The 23,238-nt window shown below is 35.9% G+C and overlaps 1 protein-coding gene and 1 long non-coding RNA gene across 6 annotated transcripts in view; one reads left to right on the forward strand and one right to left on the reverse strand.

The window, feature by feature from the left end:
• LOC141378579 (uncharacterized) overlaps window positions 1–23,238 on the forward strand; it is a 173,503-nt gene that overhangs the window by 113,515 nt on the left and 36,750 nt on the right. For 3 of the 5 annotated variants that reach the window (XR_012393428.1, XR_012393422.1, XR_012393421.1), the window contains one exon: window positions 22,215–22,286. The gene's annotated coding sequence lies outside the window, so the exon portion shown is untranslated. Of the gene's footprint in view, window positions 1–22,170; window positions 22,287–23,238 lie in introns of those variants that run through there. The other 2 variants (XR_012393423.1, XR_012393425.1) reach the window with 1 other exon arrangement.
• On the reverse strand, window positions 2,389–20,129 carry LOC137488107 (uncharacterized). Its single transcript, XR_012393429.1, has 7 exons — window positions 20,058–20,129; window positions 19,631–19,737; window positions 18,540–18,666; window positions 18,279–18,364; window positions 17,927–17,969; window positions 17,021–17,829; window positions 2,389–2,664 (listed from the first exon to the last, which is right to left on the reverse strand). It is a non-coding gene; the product is annotated as an uncharacterized lncRNA (long non-coding RNA).

Below are 23,238 nucleotides of genomic sequence, written 5' to 3' on the forward strand. Positions count from 1 at the left end.
AAATACTGACATTTTTTGGTCAGGTATAGCAACCAAAATCTATCGTCTGATAGACGTCGTAGTGGTAATGTCCACACAATGTCAAGCTGTGACATCATTAGATGTTGATTTTAGGTTGGCCATTATTATCGGCCTGACGTTCGGTTCTGACTTCAACTTGATTTTCATTTCCAAACAAAATGCAACATCCCCACGACGTTGGGTACAACATCAATGTTGACGTCTTATGCCTGTCTCTGGGTCAATGCATGTAAATATTTTAAACATCTTCTTTTGGACATTTTTAATGCTTCCAAACAGGTTGTTGCACTTATAAATCACCCATGTCTCAAGGTAGTTCATTATCATACGACTTACCTTCTATGTGCAGATTTGATTTGGACAGGAATCACAGGACTGATTTTTCTAATCCCCATAGACAAAAAAATAAAGTAGTGACTGCAGGTTGAAGGACAGTAGTGGAGTGGAAGTACCGATACTGCACTAAAATGTACTCAAAGGAAAGGTACACATTTTTAAAACTACTAGGTAAATTACAATTCCTGAGATAAACTACTCAGTTACAGTAGTTTGAGTATTTGTAATTTGTTACTTTAACCCGCTGTATGGAAATCTGATCATTTTTCCCCAAGACTCATTCTAGTTTAGGAGGTATTAATAGTCTCATGATGGTAAATTCTCTCATGCTTAATTCAGCTAGTTTATCTCTCAAGATTTGAAATGGTAATGTAGCAAATTACAGCTCTAATTTTGCTGAAATGTCCAATTTCAGCAGTTCTGTTAGAGCTTGGAGACCCTGTGAAATTTTTTGCCATATTATAATGGAACAATTTGAGTCATTAGTTGAATAATGAAGGTTTAATGGATGATTTTTTTCTCTTCTTTTCCTCCCAGTGTGACAGCAGACACCACCCTGCATATCTGCTCTTCCTCATGCTTGATCTTCTGTTTTTTTCCTTTCCCCTTCTTGTCGTGTTTTCTTGTTTTTCTCTTTGTTCTGTAAAAGATGTGCTATAAAAGGAATTAATCTGCAAAATGACTGTCTCATAAAAGTGTCCTACAGCACACTTTGCCTGCAGCTGAAGCCATTTCGACAGACTCAGAGTCAATTCTGAATGAAATGGTTCATGGAATCACTGTAAGACAGACAACATCACAAGGGTAATAGAACAGCATTGTTTTTGTTTCAAGGTTAATATCATGCATAATTAAAATTCCAATTATCTGGCTGGAGGGTTATTTTGAGCTATCTCATGAATATCAAACTATACAGACAGCATACAGTGCTTGGGCAGTTCTAGAAAAATACTGGTGATCGGTTTGGACTCCATTAAAAGGTCAAGGTGTTCTGAAGCTTTCTATAGCGCTGAGAAAAAGGCAGGGGACAGGTGTGAAAATAACTGACGTCTATAGAGACAGGAGAGATGGAATGCATGTTGCGCGTTGGCTTTTAGATAACTTCAGTGAACTGACCTTTGCATTCAGTCTTTTAAGTTTATGAACTGTTCAGGCATATGAAAACTACATTAAGACAGTGGTAATTTAGTCTGCATTCATGTCTTGTTCTGTCTGGCTCAGCCTCCCATGTATTGTCTAGAAATTTGTTGTTTGAGATTTGACAATTTAGAGACAAATAAGATATTTTTGTTACACATACAGTAGTTTTGATTTGATTCAATTTTAAAATTTGGGTAACACTTTAGTTAAGTACAAATTATTATTAATAACTACTGGCTTATTATTTGCCTTTTATTAAGATATTGGTTGTTTATTAATAATTATAAAGTACTATATGATCTTATTCTGTATGATCTAGCACTTTGAGTCTAAGAAAAGCTCATTACAAATAAAATGTTTTATTATTATTATTATTATTATTATTATTATTATTATTATACGTCCATAATCTTACCCAATAGCTAAATCTAACGATTTAATTATTAACCATACAAAAGCAGCTAGTTTATTATGCTAAGTTTTGGTTAATAGTTAATAGCAAGATTTGTACCTTTAAATAAAGTGACCAACATTTGATTAGATTCTGATTCATTTGAGTATGTTTTATATTTGTATATTTTATACTATAACAAAGACATCTTGCTAAATGTGGTGAATTATCCAAGGTTTCGGACTGATTCGGATTAATAACACATCTGTTTAAATTCATTAAATAGCTCATAAGGGTAATTTTTCATGTTTTTTTGAGTCACCTGTGTCATGAATATTGATAAACTCAACATGTCTTAAATACACTAACCAGAATCAGTCATAAGAGTTATTTGCTTGTGATTGATACATTAGATTATTTTTGCTTGTTGAGCATATGGACACTTTACTTACAGTTAAAGTCAGAATTATTAGCCCCCTTTTAATTTATTTTTTTCCCCAAATTTTCAGAGCATGTCTGATAATGATTTTACTTATGGAGAAAGTCTAATTTGTTTTATTTTGGCTAGAAAAACAGCAGTTATTAATTTTTTAAACACCATTTTAAGGACAAAATTATTAGCCCCTTTAAGCAATATATTTTTTCAATAGTCTACAGAACAAACCATCATTATCCAATAACTTGTCTAAATACCCTAACCTGTCTAGTTAACCTAATTAATCTAGTTAAGCCTTTAAATGTCACTTTAAGCTGTATAGAAGAGTCATGCAAAATATCTAGACAAATATTATTTACTGCCATCATGGCAAAGATCAAATAAATCAGCTATTAAAAATGAGTTATCAAAGCTATTATGTTTAGAAATGTGTTTCAAAAAATATTTTCTCCGTTAAACAGAAATTGGGGAAAAAATAAACAGGGGAGTTAATAATACTGGGGGGCTAATAATTCTGACTTCAACTGTATTTTTTTTGTTTGCCATTGCTTTGCTTGTTGGTGTTTATTAAATTGGGAGTGTTGACAGCTGGACATTGTGGCATTTGTCCCGTTTGGACAGCTTACTAAACACTAGAATTGATGAGTGCTACACTTTACATAATATTTTTTTCTTTTTTAAATTGCAGCGCTCAAAATTATTAAATTATACTTTACTTGTCTTAAAAAAACATATAAATAAAAATTTAACCCTAACTGATTCAGAGAGTAGTTTATTATTCTTTCATTTTCTTTTTCGGCTTAGTCCCTTTATTAATCTGGGGTCACCACAGCGGAATGAACTGCCAACTTATCCAGCACATGGTTTCCGCAGCAGATGCTCTTACAGCTGCAATCCATCACTGAGAAACACCCATACACTCTCATTTGCACACATACACTACCGACAATTTAGCTTACCCAATTCACTAATACCGCATGTCTTTAAACTGTGGGGAAACCGGAGCACCCAGAGGAAACCTAAACAAACACAGGGAGAACATACTAACTCCACACACTAATGCCAACTGACCCCGCCCCAGTAGTCTGTTATTTAATTAGAAAAAAAAACATATCAGAAGACACATCCTGTGATCTTGGAAAAGATGTTAATCTGTTCTGAAAGGTAAAATTGTTGGCATTCACCAAGCAAAGAAAACATCTAAAGATACTGCTGAAAACAACAATATTAAGTTAAGAACTGTCCAATGCATTATTAAAAATTATTAAAAATCATCTTTGAGGAAGAAATGTGGTCCTGAAAAAATCTGGACTGCTCGAGATTGCCGATCATTTTAAATGTCTGGTGAATTCAAGTCATAAAAACCTGACAGTAATACTCATGACCATATTAAAGTAAGAGCATTTTCAAATTAATAATGCAAAGAGAACTCCTAAAGACTGAGACTAAACAGCTGTGTAGTCTTAAGAAAACTATTGAGCAGAGAGGCTAATACAAAAAAAAAAAAAGGCTTTGGTTTGCCAGGGAGCATAAAGATTGGACTCAGGAGAAGAGGGTGTGATGAGTCTAGATTTATCCTGTTCCAGAGTGATGGACGCATTGGGGTAAGAAGTAAGGCAGGTGAGGGGATGTTCCCATCCTGCATAGTGCCGACCTTACAAACCTGTGGGGGCAGTGCTGTGATATAGGATACTGCAACTGGTCAGGTCTAGATTCAACTTTATGAGTCAACTCATTTCGTGATTATTAAATCAATAATCTTGAATCAGGTTATTCCATCAATAGATTTTTTTTCTTCTCTGATGGCACAGACATATTTCAAAATTACTATACCAGGATTCGAAAAGCTCAATTTGTGAAAGAGTGGTTCAGTGAGCATGAGATACATAATTATTCTGACTTGCCCATCATTAAAACATGATCTTGGTGAAAAAAACTCTGGATGGGAATAAATGTTGTGATGTGCAGAAGCATATTAAAATGATGCCACGGTTGAATGCATGCTGTAATCAAAGCTAAAGCCGGTCCAATGAAATATTAGAATTATCCGATTCAATGCAGATTATAAATCTACATTCACGATTCAGGCATTCCAAAATCATATAATAATGAAGATAAAACAAGAAATCTGCAGGGAGAGCAATACAGGAAATATTTGTATATTAGCTACTGGTAGATGCCCGAGAGAGACTGACAATGTGATAAGAATCAGTTTCTAAGTTGAATATTGATTCATTAAAAAAATAAAAATAAAAATAACCATGTTTTTACCATGTTTAACATTCATGCTGAACTGTACATTGTGAAACAGATTACAGGTGTGCAAGAGAGAGAAAGATAGAGAGAGACAGAAAGAGAGGCGGTAAGTAATTGGGAGCCACTTAAACACAGTAGAAGCTGATGATGAAAGCAAATCTAGACTGACAAGCCTGTGCCTGGTTCAGAGTACCAAATACTCGGAGCACACAATAGAATCCTGATTGAGACAGAGAGAGGGGGAGCGAAAAACAGATGAAATTATGGAAAGAAACAGCAAAAGAGAGTGTGACAGAAAGAGAGCAGTGTGTTTAGGAGAGAGGGGGCCGGTGAAGTGGCAGAGTGAAGCTGTAATTAAGTGAGCAGTTCCTGCAGCAGGGAAAATGCTAATTCCTCTCTCACTGTTGCTGCTGATTAGTCATCTAAAGCAGCTCCTGAAGAGAAAAGTCCCTCAGCATTTGTCTATATCTACTTTATTATGAGAGTGTGGGAGGAAAACCGTGCGTGCAATAACGTGTTTTAAAAATAACTCGTCACCATCTTGCATTGTTCATTACAAAAAGTAATTACATTACATCTTGAAATTTCTAAGAAAGCGTGTGTTAAATTGCTATTGATTTGTGTTATCTCGCTAAGAGATCATTTATGTATGGTATTTTGCAAATTGTACATGTGATTGATTGTTTGTTTGTTTTTTTTTTTTTTTTTGTCTTTTCAATGCATCAGAAGTGTAGTCACACTCCAATCACAACCATTTCAAAACTTTGTCATACCCTTACATCAATAATGCTTCACACACTCTATTAGAACAGCTGTTCATAAGTTAGGACTACAAGATAAAATGAAAGTTGTGAGATTTTCTTTCTCATATGTTATTCAAATAAAACTTCTTGACCAAACTAGAGCAGGGGTCTCAAACTCAAATTGGTGGGGGCCCATATCAGTGACTGACAATTCATAGGAGGACCACTTTAACATTCAAGCACAACAAAAAAAGACGTTCAGACATTCTCCCCCTGAGTATCAAAGCTTCTTTTTATTTCTTGTTGTACATATTGAATGGGGTTGTTTAAAATGATATAAAAATACAACAATTTAATAATAGGCATAATAATTATTACCTTTATTCTGTTTCAATCAATTGTTGCTTAACCAAAAGTTTACTAGAACAGCAGAAAGCAGATTAGGTAATTAGTGACTTTAAGGGCAATTGCTCTTCTCAATGTCTTTTATTTTTGTAAAACTACATCAAAGAAGGTAAAAGTGTATGTACGGTCCATTTATATGGATACACCTTAATAAAATGGGAATGGTTGGTGATATTAACGTCCCGTTTGTGGCACATTAGTATATGTGAGAGGGCAAACTTTTCAAGATGGGTGGTGACCATGATGGCCATTTTGAAGTCGGCCATCTTGGATCCAACTTTAGTTTTTTTTTAAAGGAAGAGGTTCATTTAACACATAAAACTTATCGGGAATTTCACCAGAAAAACAATAATGTGCTTGGTTTTAATGTAACTTTAATCTTTCTTGAGTTATTTACATGTTTCTAACCACTTATAAAATGTGTTCAATGTGCTGCCAATTGTGTTGGATTATCAATGCAACCCTCTTCTCCCATACTGATAGCAACACCACAGGAGAAATGCCAGCCCAGGCTTCAAGTTTGCGTAGTTTCAGGTGCTGCACATCTTGTATCTTTACACCATAGACAATGAAGATAGTGGGGCCATTCTCCATCAATGTAAACCTCAAGGCCACTGGATATTTGAAATTGCTACATGATGATGTGTTTCCCTCTTTATGCACTGAAGCTGGCATGATCCCTGAGTTTTACCAGCAAGATGGTGCACCACCACATTATGGGTCCGAGCATTCCTAGATGAACAGTTTCCTGAAAAGTCTCCCGATCTGACCCCATTAGACTTTTATCTTTGGGGTCATCTGAAGACAATTGTCTATGGTGTGAAGAAATAAGATGTGCAGCACCTAAAACTACGAAAACTGGAAGCCTGTGCTGGCATTTCTCCGGTGGTGTTGCTATCAGTGTGTGAAGCGTGGAAGAAGAGGGTTGCATTGACAATTCAGCACAATGGGAAGCACATTGAACACATTTTATTTAAGTGGTCAGAAACTTGTAAATAACTCATGAAAGAACAAAGTTTTGTCAAAACCAAGCACATCATTGTTTTTCTAGTAAAATTCTCAATGAGTTTAATGTGTCAAATGACCCTCTTCCTAATGAAAAAACAAAGTTTGGATCCAAGACGGTCAAGATCCCATCTGTTTTTATTTTGCACAGAGTTATGGGATCTGAAAATAAGCATGCGTTATAGGTGTGACAAAGAAAAATCTGTGATTTTAGAGTATACAGCATACTTTTTAGACTTTCTGTGAATTAAACTGCACAACCAAAAGGAAATAATGCTAATCAAAATTATAAGAGTTGTCTCCCTATAGAACAAAAGTCAATGTGTTTATGAGGAAAAATCTTTGTTATGAATGTGACATCTCTCCATTATGGAGGTAACAGATGTGAAATTGGCACTTGTGTGACTTTGGTAAATCAAATAAAAATGTTTGAAAACATTGACAGAGACATTTTTGAGTATTTTACAGTGGCCTACTGTAAAATACAGGTCTAAGCAAACAACGTAGAAAAAGTTAAATTATTTTGGAAAGGTTGATGAGCATGGGGTTGCTAATATTTTGTCTGAAGTAATCTGTAATTAAACATGACTGTATAAAAAATGAATTGCATCACTACAAATTTATCAGTTGAGCAAAAGCATGTAATGTACTCTTTATTACAACCTCTGGGCTCACAACAGGTCTGTCTTCATACGGTATGATTCCATTTACCCTCATTGTGCTTCTTTTGCTTTATGCGTCTTTTTCTGATTGGTTCATTAACTTGATTACTCTCAGGTGCATCTTAATAGACATTAGCCCATGGCTGTATTTAAAATCGCCTCCTATAACTTCATCCACTATTCCCTACATTAGTCCACTAATAGTCCACTTAAACGAGTGAATAAAAACAAGTGAGCAAGACCATTTCTATTTATTTACTGAATGGATGTCAGTGCATGAGTAATTTCACCTTGATGAATAAACCACTTGTTTGGGAAACAAAACAGCCTATCATTTGAGTGAGACTTAGGTAGGTAGGTAGGTTACTTTATTTATACTTGAAGGTAGATTTAGTTTGCAGTCAAGAGTCCTCATCTCACAACAGTGCCACACAAAGGAACTCGCACATTAACAGCAACAAATGCACATTAAGACATAAAACGTAAACATAAAGAATAAATAATCACTTTTAGTGTCCACCCCCCTCCCCAAGTAAATGTTTAAAATGATCTAAAATATACAAGTCACCGAAACATCTCTGCTTTAGTCTGTCTAATGTCTTTAGTCTAATGTCTATTTAGTCTATTTAGTTCTATTTAAATGTCTAATGGCTGCTGGTATGAAACAATTTTTGTATTGTTTCGTTCTACAGCTTAATACTAGAAACCTGCGAACGGAAGGAGCTAAAACTGTGAGTGTAGAGGTTGAGCAGTGTCACTTAAAATTGAATTTGTGATTCTCTTTAGCTGCCTAGTGTACACTGCCTCTAGATTGGCTAGTGACACCCCGGTCAGCTTACTGGACCACTTAACTATTTGATTTAGTGAGTTTTTATTCTTGACAAAAGGTTTCCCAAACCATGACACCAAAGCAAAGGTTAAAATCGATTCAAGAAAAGCATGATAAAATAGAGTCATCATGTGTTGGAAAATATAAAACTTGGAAAACGTGTTGGAATATGGAAATAATTTAACTTTCTCAAGCAAAATAGTCGCTGGTGCCCCTTTTTACACACTGCTGCACAATTCTCATTAAAGGAAAGTTTAGAGTCAATAATTGTGCCAAGGTATTTGTATGACTGCACACTTTCCACAGTCTGATTTTTAATGGTGCTAATGGTTTAAAGTGCTCACCTGTGTGTGAGCAGCTTTCCTAAAATCAATGATCATATCTTTTGTCTTTAAAACATTTAACTGAAGTTATGACTCCTCACACCATCTGACAAAGTCAGTGAGTACTGGACCATGACCTGTTTCATTATTATGGAGTTATGATAATGAGCTATTAGAACTCATTTTATAGATATATTTATATATACATTGTTTCTTATTCATTATATTGTTTCAAACTATACAAAAATGCCAAAAAAAAGTCACTTTGTTAAACTATTTTAACATTTTTGTGGAGAGATCAAGGTCTCATGATACACTTCAAACCGGTAAATATGAAGAATTACATCTGTGATTCGTGGAATACAGCAAAATGGTAATTAACAGATACTTTTTATAGAGTACTAAGGACTATGTGATTTAAAAAAGTGATTTTTAGAACACTGTGTTCAATAGTTTACCCCATCCCTGCAACATATTTTCTCTCAAGCGCGTTGTTTTCTTCAAATGTTCTATACGAATCTCTCTGTTGGCCTGGCAAACTATATTTACGTGGTAGCGGGGGTCTACCCTCCTCTCCGATACCATCTGGCCCAGAACAGAGATGGAGCTGGCATAACCCTGCTGACCCATGTAAACACACACGCATGAGGACACACATACACATGTACAGAAGTGTGCACACTGATCCACCCACACCAACCAGCAGGTAAAGCCATCTGCTTTTCCCTCCATCCAGCAAATCTCCAAAGAGCTGTTCCTCTCTGTCACTCTCAGTTTCTCTCATTACATTTTTACTCTATTTTCATAGTAGTTACACGAACAAACTGCTAAGCTGCACATATATGCAATTTAAATAAGATGGATTTTACTGTATGTTTAGATCATGTACGAATGTTGTACATCGCATGTAAGCATCACAGACCATTTTTTCTATAGTCAAGATATATATATTTGCTGCATGTTCAAACAACTTATTTCAAATGAACTGTTTAAAGGGATTGTTTGTATTGATTGTAGGATTGTTTTATGTTCAATCCACTTATATCTGTTAAGTAAATAGATTTATGTTGGGACAGCATAAGAAACCCTGCATTTTTTACAGTGCATGCACACACTGCAAATTAATTAACATTTCAACCATTTACTAATTTACAGGCAGTACAATCACATTGGACAATCAAATTAGTTTTATTGTTAGTTTTATTTATTAGTTAAATTCTTAGTTTTTACAAATTTGACTACACTGTAAAAAAAATCATGCCCTTCCAGCCGCAACTTAACAGCGGGAAACATCCATACACTCTTGCATTCACACCCAGGAAACCCATGCAAATAAGGAGAGAACATGCAAACTCCACACAGAAATACCAACTGACCCAGCCAGGGTTAGAACTAGCAACCTTCTTGCTGTGAGGTGATTGCACTACCCTACTCATTGTGCTGGCCCTAAATTAAACTTTGCATAACTTAAAAAATGTAGTTGTTACCTGATTCATTCATTCATTGTCTTTTAGGCTTGGTCCCATGCTAGAAAAAACAAGACCAATATATTTGGAATTTGACTGAAACATTTGACACAACTCTACAAAAAAGGTGAATTCAGAATTCAGAATCCTCTCTAATGCAAAAAAAATATATTGACATTTTAGTCATTCGTCCGCTGACCTACAGAATCTCAGGGCCGACACTATTGATGAAGTTATCAAATTAGCATTTGCACTGATCAGCAATATTTTCAAATCACTGTGTAATGAGAAGTAAGTTTTATGTTAAATAAAATAGCACTCAATGTGCCATGTTTTATTCCAAACATAATTTATTTGTTTATTCATTCATTTTCTTTTCGGCTTAGTCACTTTATTAATCAGGGGTCGCCGAAGCGAAATGAACCACTAACTTACCAGCATATGTTTTGGATGCCCTTCCAGCCACAACCCAACACTGGGTAAAACCTTTTCACCTCTTTCATAGACTCTTTTACAAACAAACACTATTTAGCCTATTCAATTAACCTATATTGCATGTCTTTGGACTGTGGAGGAAACCGAAACACCTACACGAACATGGGGAGAATATGCAAACTCCACACAGAAATGCCAACTGTCTTTCAGTAATCAGTCTCATGCTCTCCACTCCTCTATGACCACCACAGCATATCTGCTCAAAATATGGCCTGGTCCACGATTATGGATACGGCCTGCAGCCTTGTGTCAAAGCACGCCTCCCACCAGTGCTGATATACAGCCATATCGCACTGCTACGAGTGTGAAATTGCTCATATTTATATATATATATATATATATATATATATATATATATATATATATATATATATGGTGATGCCCAAGTGATGCCTATGTTTTACACCTCCACCATGCAATGCATCACACCGTTTTTCCTCAACTTTTCTTCCACCCATCCATTCCTTTCTTCTGTTTTTGGCTTAAGCCCTGCAGCTGAAGCCTGCACTTCAGTGGATTCTTGTAATTGAGTTTTTAAGTAATTATAGAGGAGCTAATGCATCTTAAACGCCATTAAATTAAGAATAATGATTATTTACGCTTACTTTACACAGGCTGCCGGCAAGAGCAGTTCAGATGCCTATATATGTTAGCACTTCTACCTGCTAACACGGCAGCAATTCACCATTTTAATTCATTTTCCTTGTCAAGTGTAAAGTTTCCCCATCAGCAAAGGGAGCAGCGGGACGAGGTGTGGAAAATATGGTTGCCCTTTGCAAACACTAGGGATCAGATAGAAGGCCTCTGAGGAACATCGAGGAACACTTAAGAAAACTGCAAAAATCTATAAATAGGAACAGCACAGAGAAGAGGATCTCTGACATTGTTCCAAGCAAAACCTCCATTTGGAATCACTCAGAAACGTACAAATCTTGGACAAAGACAGCGAACACCTTTAATCTGCAGCTTTATACCCCTGGAAATAGGAAACAGAACCCTTGAATCTCTAGATCCCCTGACCTCCACCCTAAAAGCTTCAGTCTTAAGCCTCGTGGATCCCAGAGGAATAGCTCTTTTCTTACGCCTTTTCTTTCCCTCCATTCTTTCCTTTTCAAAATTAATGGCGTTTGTTCGATCTCTCTTTAAATGCATGATTCCTCCCAAACAAATCCTCCCAAAATCATTCTTTCTACTGTAAAATACTCTCTTTTACTCCAAAGGAACTGCTTTTTCTCTGAGGCCCGATGTCCTGTGGTGCACTGCGCTCCGCTGAATGTAGTTTTAAAAGCTTTTTATAGTGTTACAGACAGAAACTGGTTCAGACGGAATATATTTTCCATGAGTTACATCAGGAAAGTCCGCATGCACGCCGACAGCCTGTAGACATTTGCTGTCAGCCAGCATCATCAGTGCATCTCTGGATTATTCTGTTTACCTTATGTTTGAGGTGTTGATTTGGTTTATGACTTTATAATCTTCAATAAATACTTCTCTGTTTTCTTAAGCAGCGATCACATGCTCGTGTGTGTATCTGTTTTCCTTGTTAAGGTGATTCAGTGTGCTGCTAAGGGATCTCTTAGCCCTCAGCTCTCTCTACAAAGCTTTTCAATTAGCGCTTAATTGCCTAATTACCTCTGGGCATCAATGAGCAATGGAAAGAAGGAGGAAAAAGGGGGGAGAAAGAAAGATGAGTGATCTAAAATAAAATGAGTGCTTTAGTCGAGAGGTCAAGGTTTGACTGGTTAGCATGGTCCAGTTTGCCCCTGCTGGTAGATTTTGTTACTGCACCATGCCATAACATCTGCCTCTATTAGCTACCATTAAAATGTAGAAGTGCATTTTTATGGTTATTAAATATTGTTTCTCAGACTGCAACCTCATTATTGCTACTGTTTGCTCTGACAGACAAAATGCTTTTGTATTTATTGACAGGAGCCACTTTCCCTAGCCAGGGGGGTTTGGGTGGTTTAAAAGACCCACACCCTGCTGATAAAGTTCAAAATTTGATCCCTACGTGAGCTTATTTATCCCATTTTTGACTGCTATACCATATATAGTGAAAATTATTGATAGAGGAAGGCTTTAAAACAGACAAAAATGTTAATTATCTAAGTGGCCAAATTGTGATTGAGGAAAGTTGATTGGGTTGGCCAGTTTGTTATTTGCCAATAGGATACAGTTTTATTTTAAAACAAGTTTTACCAAATTGCTATTTTGTTTTAAATGATGGATGATAAAAAAAATCCGTTTTTTAAAATAAATTATTTTTTATTTAAATTAAAAAAATATTTAATTAAATATTTAAAATATTTTTTGAAATGCTAATCTTATTACTATATTTTAAAAACTATAAAATCATTTTATGTTTCAAGAATAAGTTTCAATATTTAAAATAAAAGTTACATATGAATGTTTTCTCAACAATACAGTAGTGATCCATGACTTCTATTACACCAGATTGTGTGTTTTCTTGAACAGCTGGATGTTGTACTCATAAAAAATATGTGTTGTCATTGACCAAAACTGATTAGCTGAAGTCACACAGAAGCATATCCATGTTCTGCTTGGTTCGATAGGTTATTTTCACCAGGATGTCATAGCAGTCAAAACAGAACAAATGAGCATGGAACAAATTGTGGACTTTTTTCAGTGAGGGTTCTTCCAAACCACCCGAACCCCCTGGCTACGGCCCTGTAATTACCGTTATTTTAGATGTTTTACTTGTCTTAGGGTCTGTTTCAGTAACGACGTTCAACCAACTCGGAGTTTAAACTTGAACTCTGAGTTGATTTACCGAGAGATTAAAAACTCTGAGTTTTCGGTTTCAAAATAGCTGATCTGAGTTGGGTCAATCAACTTTAAGTAGACCAACTCAGAGTTAAGCGCGAACACCGCGACTATAAAAAGGCATTATCAATGGAGCGCAGATATTACGAGTGAAAATGAAAAAATATGAAAAATATGAAATATGAAAAAAAGAGATCCGCATTTCTTTCTCCAGCTGAACTTGATCATGCAAAGTTATAGCAAATATGAGCATATATATTCAAAAAAGCAACAGCATATATATTTAAAATAAGTGAAACAGAAACAGTTAGTGTGGAAAAACATCTGCTCAAGTTAACGCATAATTTTACATTTAAATTATTTATATATTTAAGTAAAATAAAATAAGTAATGTTATGTGTGACGTTTATAAAAAAAATTACAGACGTTACCACTTTTACACGTGTTGATCAGTTTTAATAGATTTAAAAGTACACTTGTGTGATTGCCTTTTTTATTAATCAAGTGGTTGAGGTTGATGCGACATTTAGAATGTAAGCAGAATTGAAAAAAATAGTTTTATAATGAATAATATTCCCATTAATCTGGTTACAGCACACGTCCCTGTCAAAGTTCCGTGAATTTAAGCTAATTATTCATTAAAAAAGGACAAGCCATTCTTGCACGTGACTTTGTTTATTGAGTGACTAAAATGTAGGCAATAGCTATGTTTCCATCCAAAAATATTAATTAAATTCGTGCAAACCTGGAATATCGCATAAAAGACTGGTGAACAAAGCAGCATTTCAAATGAAAGAGGACAAAATCGTCACTTCCTGATTAACTGGTGCCAAATTTCAACAGTAAAACCAGAATTTGCTGCGGTAGAAGAAGCTGCATGAATCTTTTCTTTATTTAATAAATGACTTGTGCCTCAGAGGAGAATTTTGACACACAATGAACATGTGAGGTCATTTGAAGCCATAAGACGTGGAGAACAGATGTTCTTGACACTCTGGAGGTAATTAATAATATGCATTAATACTGAAACGGTTAAGGCATTTTAAAACAACCAAGACAACATTTCTGATGTTTTGCATGTGCTCAGCCTGCTGGTTTGTCTATTCACACACATTTTCATCATCATATGATCTCGTATAACAAACTTTTTTTAATGCACATACTGGAATTTGTTCAGTAAAAGTGTTTTCATCGCAGTTTATGTGCATCTTTTCTTATCGAACATAAAGTTTATCCTACTCAGTTCAGTTTGTTTTTTTATGCGCATTTTCAAAATTTATGCACATCATGGCGTTTCCATCAATTGTTTTTTATGCGCATTTCCAAAATGAGCATTAAAATAGGTACGTGGAAACATAAGGCTAAGGCGATAAATGCCGCTACGTCTTTGAAAAAGGGGAGCAGTCCGACAGAAACTCAGAGTTTAGAGCAGGGGTGTCAAACTCAATTCCTGGATGGCCGAAGCCCTGCACAGTTTAGTTCCAACCCTGCTTCAACACACTTACCTGTAGGTTTCAAACAAGCCTGAAGGACTCAATTAGTTTGATTAGGTGTGTTTAATTAGGGTTGGAACTAAACTGTGCAGAGCTGCGGCCCTTTCGGAACTCAGTTTGACACCTGTGGTTTAGAGAATAAAACCTGTTCCTGACCAGGTTAGGTTCACAAGTGGCCACGGTAACTGACTCCGAGTTAAAGTTACCTCTCTTTTAGAAACAGGCTTGACTTACCCTGCTTTCTCGAGATTGACAAACCTGCCATTTTGAAACGGAAAACCCAGAGTTTCTCTCATTTCAGGGTTAACATACTCTGAGTTTTCATCTAACCCCCTTTCTGAAACCTGCCCTTAGTGTTGTCCTATTGTTGTTGTTGTTGTTGTTGTTTTAAAGCACCTGACATGCAAGTCTCGTTTTGATAAATAATAACGATGACAGCTAACAGTTCACATACATTCTTGTGATGACAACCTAACACACATGTGGAGCTTTGACAAAATGTTTTCTTTTGTATTTCCTTTCCCTCTCTCCTGATCTCTCTAACGTTTCTTTCTTTCTTTCTTTACTTTCTATTCCATCTCTCTTCCTCTCTCTGGTGATCCCCCAGTCTCTCTCTCTCTCTCTCTCTCTCTGCGTGTCTCTGGAGGGCTCTGAAGGAAGCAGTGAAGCGCTACAGCGAGCTCCTGTCTGTCACAATCACACATGTTTCCCATTAATGTGACAAACACAGTTGACATCCAATTTCCCCCATGCGCGCCAGCTTCCCGCAAAATGGATGATGAGACTGCAAAACTCCCGTTCATGATAAACAGCGGCGTCCCTCTGCCTCAGGGGAGGAATCCACGCAAGCAGCGCCATCAAACACATGAATGGCATCTCATCTCATACTAAGTGAACGACCAGGGCAGGTGCGAGGAGGAGGAGGAGGGGGGTGAACGGAGACACTCGGTGGCAGTTGTTATTTGCGGGAAACGGACGTGTCTTGCCAATGCAGACACTGCGAGACGCTGCGTTCTGACAGGCCGTTTAACTGTGCCATCATGACCTCTTGTTACGGCTGTAGCAAACAATAGTCCTCAGACTGACTGAACGAATGTCGACTGTGTCAGAACAGAAGAGCTGCCGGTGAAACTCTTTTGGTATTCTAGGATGCCACTGTCAATCTGTAGCACAGCCTTCTCTGTGTCGTCATGACGTCATGACTCTCAGGTGTCCGACAGTCGGACCCAGGTCATTTGCTGCCTTCTGCTGCCATCTAGTGGTGAGTTTAGTACAGCTGCTGTCTTTTCAGGATGCATTATAAACGACAGTAGAACAAATTCTATGTGGCAAGCCCTTTTAACATTTCATCTATCCACCGTGACTATAGCATTTCAAATGATCAATTGCACTTCTTGTTTGTTTAAACAACTGGTCAGACCATTTTGAAAAATGGTTATGCTACGAATAATTCACTGAGCTAAATGTGACGTTGTGCTTTATTTTGATTCATTAGAAAAATAATGTTGTGCTTGGCCTTTTAACATAACATTAGTATCACAAACAGTGTACAAAGTTCTTTTGAGTTCAGTGTGTTTTGTTCCTTCTGATTATTTTTCTTTGCATATTTCCTAAAGCACTGTAATATTTAACACATTCGTTGCTGAAAGACATGTTTGGAGTTTGAGTTATTCATGATAAATGTAATTGGAAATTATTATTGTAAAATTGTGCGTATTCTGTAGATAAATATGGTTGTTTTCAGTACAGTACTTTAAAAGATACAGTACTTGTTAATAAAATACTATTATTTATTTAAGAGTTTCATGTTCTAATTTATCACGGTGGCGCAGTGGGTAGCATGATCGCCTCACAGCAAGGTCGCTGGTTTGCTTGTTCTCCTCGTGTTTGCGTGGGTTTCTTCCACAGTGCAAAGACATGCGTTATAGGTGAATTGAATAAGCTAAATTGAAAACAAATGCTGTATAAGTTGGCGGTTGATTCAGCTGTGGTGAACCCTGATTAATAAAGGGATTAGCCAGAAAAAAAATGAATGAATGAATGTTCTAATTATTCATTAGTACCTATTTAACAGATACTAGTACCTAACCATTCTTTCTACTTATTTGCTTTCTTATTTTCACTCCCTATTTCAATCATGACAACTATTTTGTTTTTACATGAATAAGTTTGTTTATTTTTTCCATTTACTTTTATGGAGATCTGTCATTGTGAAGTCTACTATATGTAGACTTATGCACAGCAAAATATGGGGACCCAAAACAACTCTATGGGTGTTAATTTCAACACTTTGAAAGTGTCTCATGGGGTCCACTCAAAACAGAGTTAAATCAACACTTTCAAAAGGGTTGGCACATTGACACCGAAGTAAGGGTTAATTTTAACTCTGGGCAGAGTTAAAAAATGTAACTATTTAACACTGCCTGGTGTAATATATTGTTATTTTATTCAACTCTCTTGAGTGTAAATATGGTAAAAAGGTAAAATAGACTGTAAATTACAAAAGAAAAAAACATTTTATTTGAAAACATTCACCACTTCAACAATTCATTCAGTTTTTAAAATGCAACAATGTCAAATATGCTTTAAATGTTTTATTAGTACAGACAGTATCAACAACATATGTATGACCAGTGCTCAAAAAGGCTGTTTCAGTCTTTTGGTCCAAACTTGATGTGTTATCAGAGCAATTTGAAAGCTCAATATAGCGTCACTCATAGTTTACTTCTGAACTCATAGTTTTCTTGTGAAATTACATTTTAAACAACTTGGCGTGCAAATCTTTCACTTCGGGTGTTTCCTTGGTCCTCCATATCAAACACAGCAGTTTAAATGAAGGTATAAATGCTGTAAACTTGTGTGAAAACAAACTGGAGCTAGGAAATCTCATCAAGCATGTCCTGTGAATGAAGTGCTTCCCAGCCACAGGATGACCTTTTTATCCATGACGATGTAGCAGCTGCTGATCGCTCGCCTGGTGGTTCCTGATGCACGGATATAGGGTGATGCTCATCTAAGAACTCTTCAAGACTCCAGCATGACTAAGAAAAATGTTTGAAAACAAATTGCAATCAAATTCTATGATATATTTAAAAGAACATTTAAAGTAAATAAAACATTCAAGAAATCTAAACTCACCTTTTGAAAATCTTCATGATGATCCACAACTTGACTCTCCCAGCTGGTTGAGGTGACAGGATATGGAAAAGTAGAAAAAACACATACATCACTGTTGGATCTCCAAAAACAATTAGGTTAACCACTATGACTAGAACTGGAAAAACAGGCAGCTGTCTGTCCAGAATCCTCAATTTAACACAACACTTGGAGCAAAATTTAGAGGAGCTTAAAATCTTTTATATCATTTAGTGATGCTGACTTCCCCAAAATATTGGCCACAGTGTAAAAAAATATTCATAAACTTCATAAACAACAGTTTTCTGTAAGCGTGTGCGTGCGTGCGTGTGTGCGCGCGTGCATGTTTCTTTACCAGATTCAACTTGTTAGGCCCTTTCAGGTCCAGTATTGACGCCACCTTTGCTGGAGTCTAGCAGATGTTTCAGGTCCAAATATAATCTAAAATATTAGGATAAGCAGAAGAGGAAAAGTGCAAAGTAAAGAGCAAAACATTATTTAAGTAACAGTTCACCCACAATACAAATCTTATCACCTTCATGTCAGTCAATATTCTCTAATGATCTAATACCCTCTCAGCTTATGTGAAACAAATACAGAACTTTATCAAACATACCTTCATTATTATCACCACATATGACCAAGAAGGTGTGCTTGGTCATTTCACCAACTCTGGAAATACACCATCCGTCTCTAATCAGCCACCGTCACAGGGTCTTGTGTTATTGTATAGAGAACTGTGGCTGTTAAAAAAACAACAAAAAATTAGTATCTACCTCATATGCATAACCTTCAGATAAAAAGGAGAGATGAACATCACAAAGTATGCCTCACACTTTTTCAGATATCTTTTGATTCAGATGTTGATTATTGATAATAAATCTACAAATCAAACCTGTATCATCATTAGGCTGCTCAAATATGAATCAGTTGATTAATTTTACAGACAGGTGGCTGTTTACAACGCACTAATTTGTCTTTAATAAAAAGGAAATGTTGTGTACAGTACATGCTAAGTTTAGCCTATAGTTTTAAGCACAATATCATGCGGTAGAAAAAGCTTGACTAAGATGTTCCTGACTACATAAATAGCCTAACTTACTAAAGTCAGACACCCCGAGTTGGGAAAAGTAATTTTCGGGGGATACAGAGTTGATTTGCGGGAGGTAGCGGGAGAGATGAGAACCTGAAGAGCAATGGGGTGAGTTGCGCGCGACGTACCTGAAGAGCGGTGGGGGTGACTTGCGCGCGACGTACCTGAAGAGCTGGGAGGGATGCGGTGGAGAGGGGTGTGCAAAGTGTTTAATGACCGGGCGGGAGACGCGTGATTTCCGGGAGATTATCATTCATTTGCGGGCATCTACTTGGGCATCTGGGAGTCTCTGTGCATTTGCGGGATAACGTTAACGTTAGTCCCGCAACTTCCGGGAGACTTCTGTAACGTTAAATGTCTGAGAAAGTGCAAACGCGGTCATTTAAAGACATTAATGTTAACATTCCGACTTTAATGGTTGTCAACGCTTAATATAATTCAAGCGTACGTTATCACGCGAGTCTATGGACTAACGGTATATGGACGGCCACGAATGAACCAGTTTAAAAGGGACGCGGTGTTTAAAATAACCAAATTAACGTACACGAATAACAAACAATCATATGTTTTAGTCAGGAAGCCTTTTACAAGTAAGCATATGTTCATTTACTCACCAGATATGTTTTAGAAACTCTCCAGAGCTTATGGAAACCGTCCTGTGTTGCCGTTAGCATCCGGGCAGAGTAGGCTAGGCTGCCCCGGGGATTCCCTCGCTAGTTTGCTTCGAATTAAAGGAGAAGTGTCGATTTTATTTTACAGATGGGTAACAATGCACAAAATGGCATTAAGCGTGACAGAAATGTGTTGAATATGTACATTTGATGTTTTTATGCACTATGTATGCGTGAGCATATATAAAACCATTCTTGAAAAGAAGTGAATAGTAATGCAGTTAAGCTAGATACACAAACGACCATGAATGAACCGCAGAAGATTAAAATTGTCACTCCATTCTAAAGTTATTAACTTAACAATATGTTTACAACTGTATTTCCTTAAAGAAAGTCAGTAAAATACCAACATTTAGGTAGTTTGACTCACCAGTTGCTGTTCTAAACCTCATGGAAAATGGCGTCTGGAAAATTCTTCAGTGACTGGGGCTGCATGAATTCCCGGATGTTGGAAATAACACCACCAAGTGTTGAAAACTTAACTCCTTGATTTCGCACTGAATAAAATCAATTCTAACTCTTATTATATTCATTTATCAAAATCTTAACTCTTTAACGTCAACACTTTACTCTGAAATGCTTCAACACCGAGAATTTAACTCAGATGAATTTGCTGTGTGTTTTGTTGTTCTTGTTTTGATGTAATGAAAGTTAATTGTGAAAGTTAACTGTCTACTATTTTTTGATATTAGTACTTTTTAGATATAATTTCCTAATAAATAGATATACAAAAAATATAAATTCCAATTTTCCCATTTTCATAAATAAATACTATTCACTATTGTAATAAAAACTAGTAAACGTGTAATAAGTATCTAATGAATACTGTTTACAGTATTTTGTGAATCATGATCAAATTTCTGATATCAATAGATGCTACAAATTCCCTTTAGTAAACATTTGACACTAATTAGTAAACACAAAACAAAGAATTTACAGCACAACTTTATCCAGTGTTCAGATTTTTGTGCTGGCATTATTAAAAATAACATTTGAGAAAACTTGTCATACATAATATAATCAATCAACTGGGGATGCACACTACCTGATAAAAGTCTTGTCGCTTATCCAAGTTTTATGAGCAACAAATATTAACTTGACTTCTAGTTGATCCTTTGGTATCAGAATTGGTTTATGAAAGGCAAAAAGTCCTCTAGATTATGCTTATATTGCTACAATGAATTATAATCATGCTTTGATTTTTAATTATTTAATTAGGACAGTAAGGTCTGACTTTGTTTGAACAAAAAGTCTTATCACTTAACAGAAAAAGTGTACAATGTAGAATTTAAAGTCATGGTGCATGGTGCACAATTATGAGCTTGGAGGACTGCATCCATACATCTCTGCAATGACTTAAATAACTTATAAATAAAGTCATGTGGAATGGCAAAGAAAGTGTTCTTACAGGACTCCCAGAGTTCATCAAGATTCTTTGGATTCATCTTCAATGCCTCCTCCTCCATTTTACGCCAGACATGTTCATTAATGTTCACCTCTGGTGACTGGGCTGGCCAATCCTGGAGCACCTTGACCTTCTTTGCTTTAAGGAACAATGATGAGGAGGCTAAAGTATGAGAAGGAGCACCATCCTGCTGAAGAATTTGCCCTCTCCTGTGGTTTGTAATGTAATGGGCTCCACAAATGATACTTGATGGTCTTGATACCTCAGGCTGTCGATGTTGCCTGAATACTTAATGTAACCCCAAATCATTTTTTTAAGTCTTCAGCAGTATTATGCAGTATTTGATTGGGATGCAGTTCAACAGATGATCCATCTGAAAAAAATATACCTTCTGCCACTTTTCCAAATGATCAACTAGAAGTCAAGTATTTGTTGCTCTTACAACTGGGATGGACGACAATACGTCAGGCAGTGTATGGTGATACTACTTTTTTCTTTTTTCTTATTAACCTGCAGTGTCTTTCTTTAAATGTTGAAATGGCTTGCCGTATGAATACAGACACTCAGCAGCACATTGGCCATGAAAATTCATTAGCATGAAAACTTTTAAGAGACAACACCACCAGGCCTTTTGAGCGAACTGCTGAGCTGCGCGCAAATGAATGTTTGGCATACGAGTACTTTGTTATCTCTCCCAGTGGGAAATCAAACATTTACTTTGAACAACAAAACTTGGGTTTTTCATTATTCTCTGTCTTCGGCACAACCGCTCCAATCGTGCAGATTTTCCTATTAGCATCAGATCAATAGTCTCCTTTAGTTTCCTCTGCGCTACATTCTCGCTCTAAGTGAAACCGTAGTAAATCTGAGTGAAATTAAATTTACTAATTGGTTTCCGAGGGACAAAGGAAACAAAACTAAATTGATTGCTGTAATAAGTCTTTTAGTAAAAGCACTTTCGGTTCAAACTGTGTGGAGGGATTTTACAAAGCAAATTAATTTGTCTTGACTTCCTTTCTGCGTTTGCCTTTTTCTTGCCCATCTTGTTTGATATTCTCTCTGTTCTCTGCACGTGCAGGAGGAGTTTGAGTTTCTGTGATGCTCTTTTGGTTCTCATCTCAGTCTTGAGTGTTTGACCTCACCTTTATGAACACTGGACCTGGAGGCAGCAGGTATAGAGAATTCATCATTCAGGTGAGGGACAGTTCACATCAGATTAATTGGTTGATTTGATTGTTTTATTTATTTATTTATTTATTTATTTATTTATTTATTTATTTATTTAATTAATTAATTAATTAATTATTTATTTATTTATTTGAATTAATTAAAATGAACAGTTTAGTTCTAGATGCGGTCATTCTAAAGTACCAGTAAGTCATTATGTTATGTTTATTATATGAAATCCTATACAGTTGAAGTCAAATTGTTAGCCCCCCTGTTTATGTTTTTCCCAATTTCTGTTTAATGGAGAATTTTTTTTTCCAACACATTTCTAAACATAGACATATTTCTTATTTCTAATAACTGGTTTATTTTATCTTTGTCACAATGACAGTAAATATTATTTTTATCAGATATTTTTCATGACACTTCTATAAAGCTTAAAGTGACATTTAAAGGCTTAACTATATAGGTTAATTAGGTTAACTAGGCAGGTTAGGGTAATTAGGCAAGTTATTGTATATCGATGGTTTGTTAGACTATCAGAAAAAATATAGCTTAAGGGGACAAATAATTTTGACCTTAAAATGGCTTTTTAAAAAAAACTGCTTTTATTCTAAGATTAAAAAAAATCTTTATGTAAGATTTTTGGGTGAAATATCGCTTTAACACAAGCTAAAAGAGACAATAGAGAAAGTCCCATCACTGTCACATATTTCATTCAATCTTGATCAAACATTATTTATTTATAGTTAACTTTAGTTATAAAGAGTTCATCTTTCCTTTGAACTGTGAATAGATACAAACATTTGCTAACAGATAATAGTGTTCCTATAAGAGCAAGAATCTTATAAGTTGGTCAAGAGCACCCTCTGGTGATGGGGAGAGATGTTTAAAATCAAATAACTTTATTGGTGACTTTTATTATGAAGCCTTCATTTACAAATGTTTATTAAAAACAATTTATCACATGGCTGCAATT

The sequence above is a fragment of the Danio rerio genome, chromosome 17, assembly GCF_049306965.1.
Source record: "Danio rerio strain Tuebingen ecotype United States chromosome 17, GRCz12tu, whole genome shotgun sequence".
Classification (NCBI taxonomy): domain Eukaryota; kingdom Metazoa; phylum Chordata; class Actinopteri; order Cypriniformes; family Danionidae; genus Danio; species Danio rerio.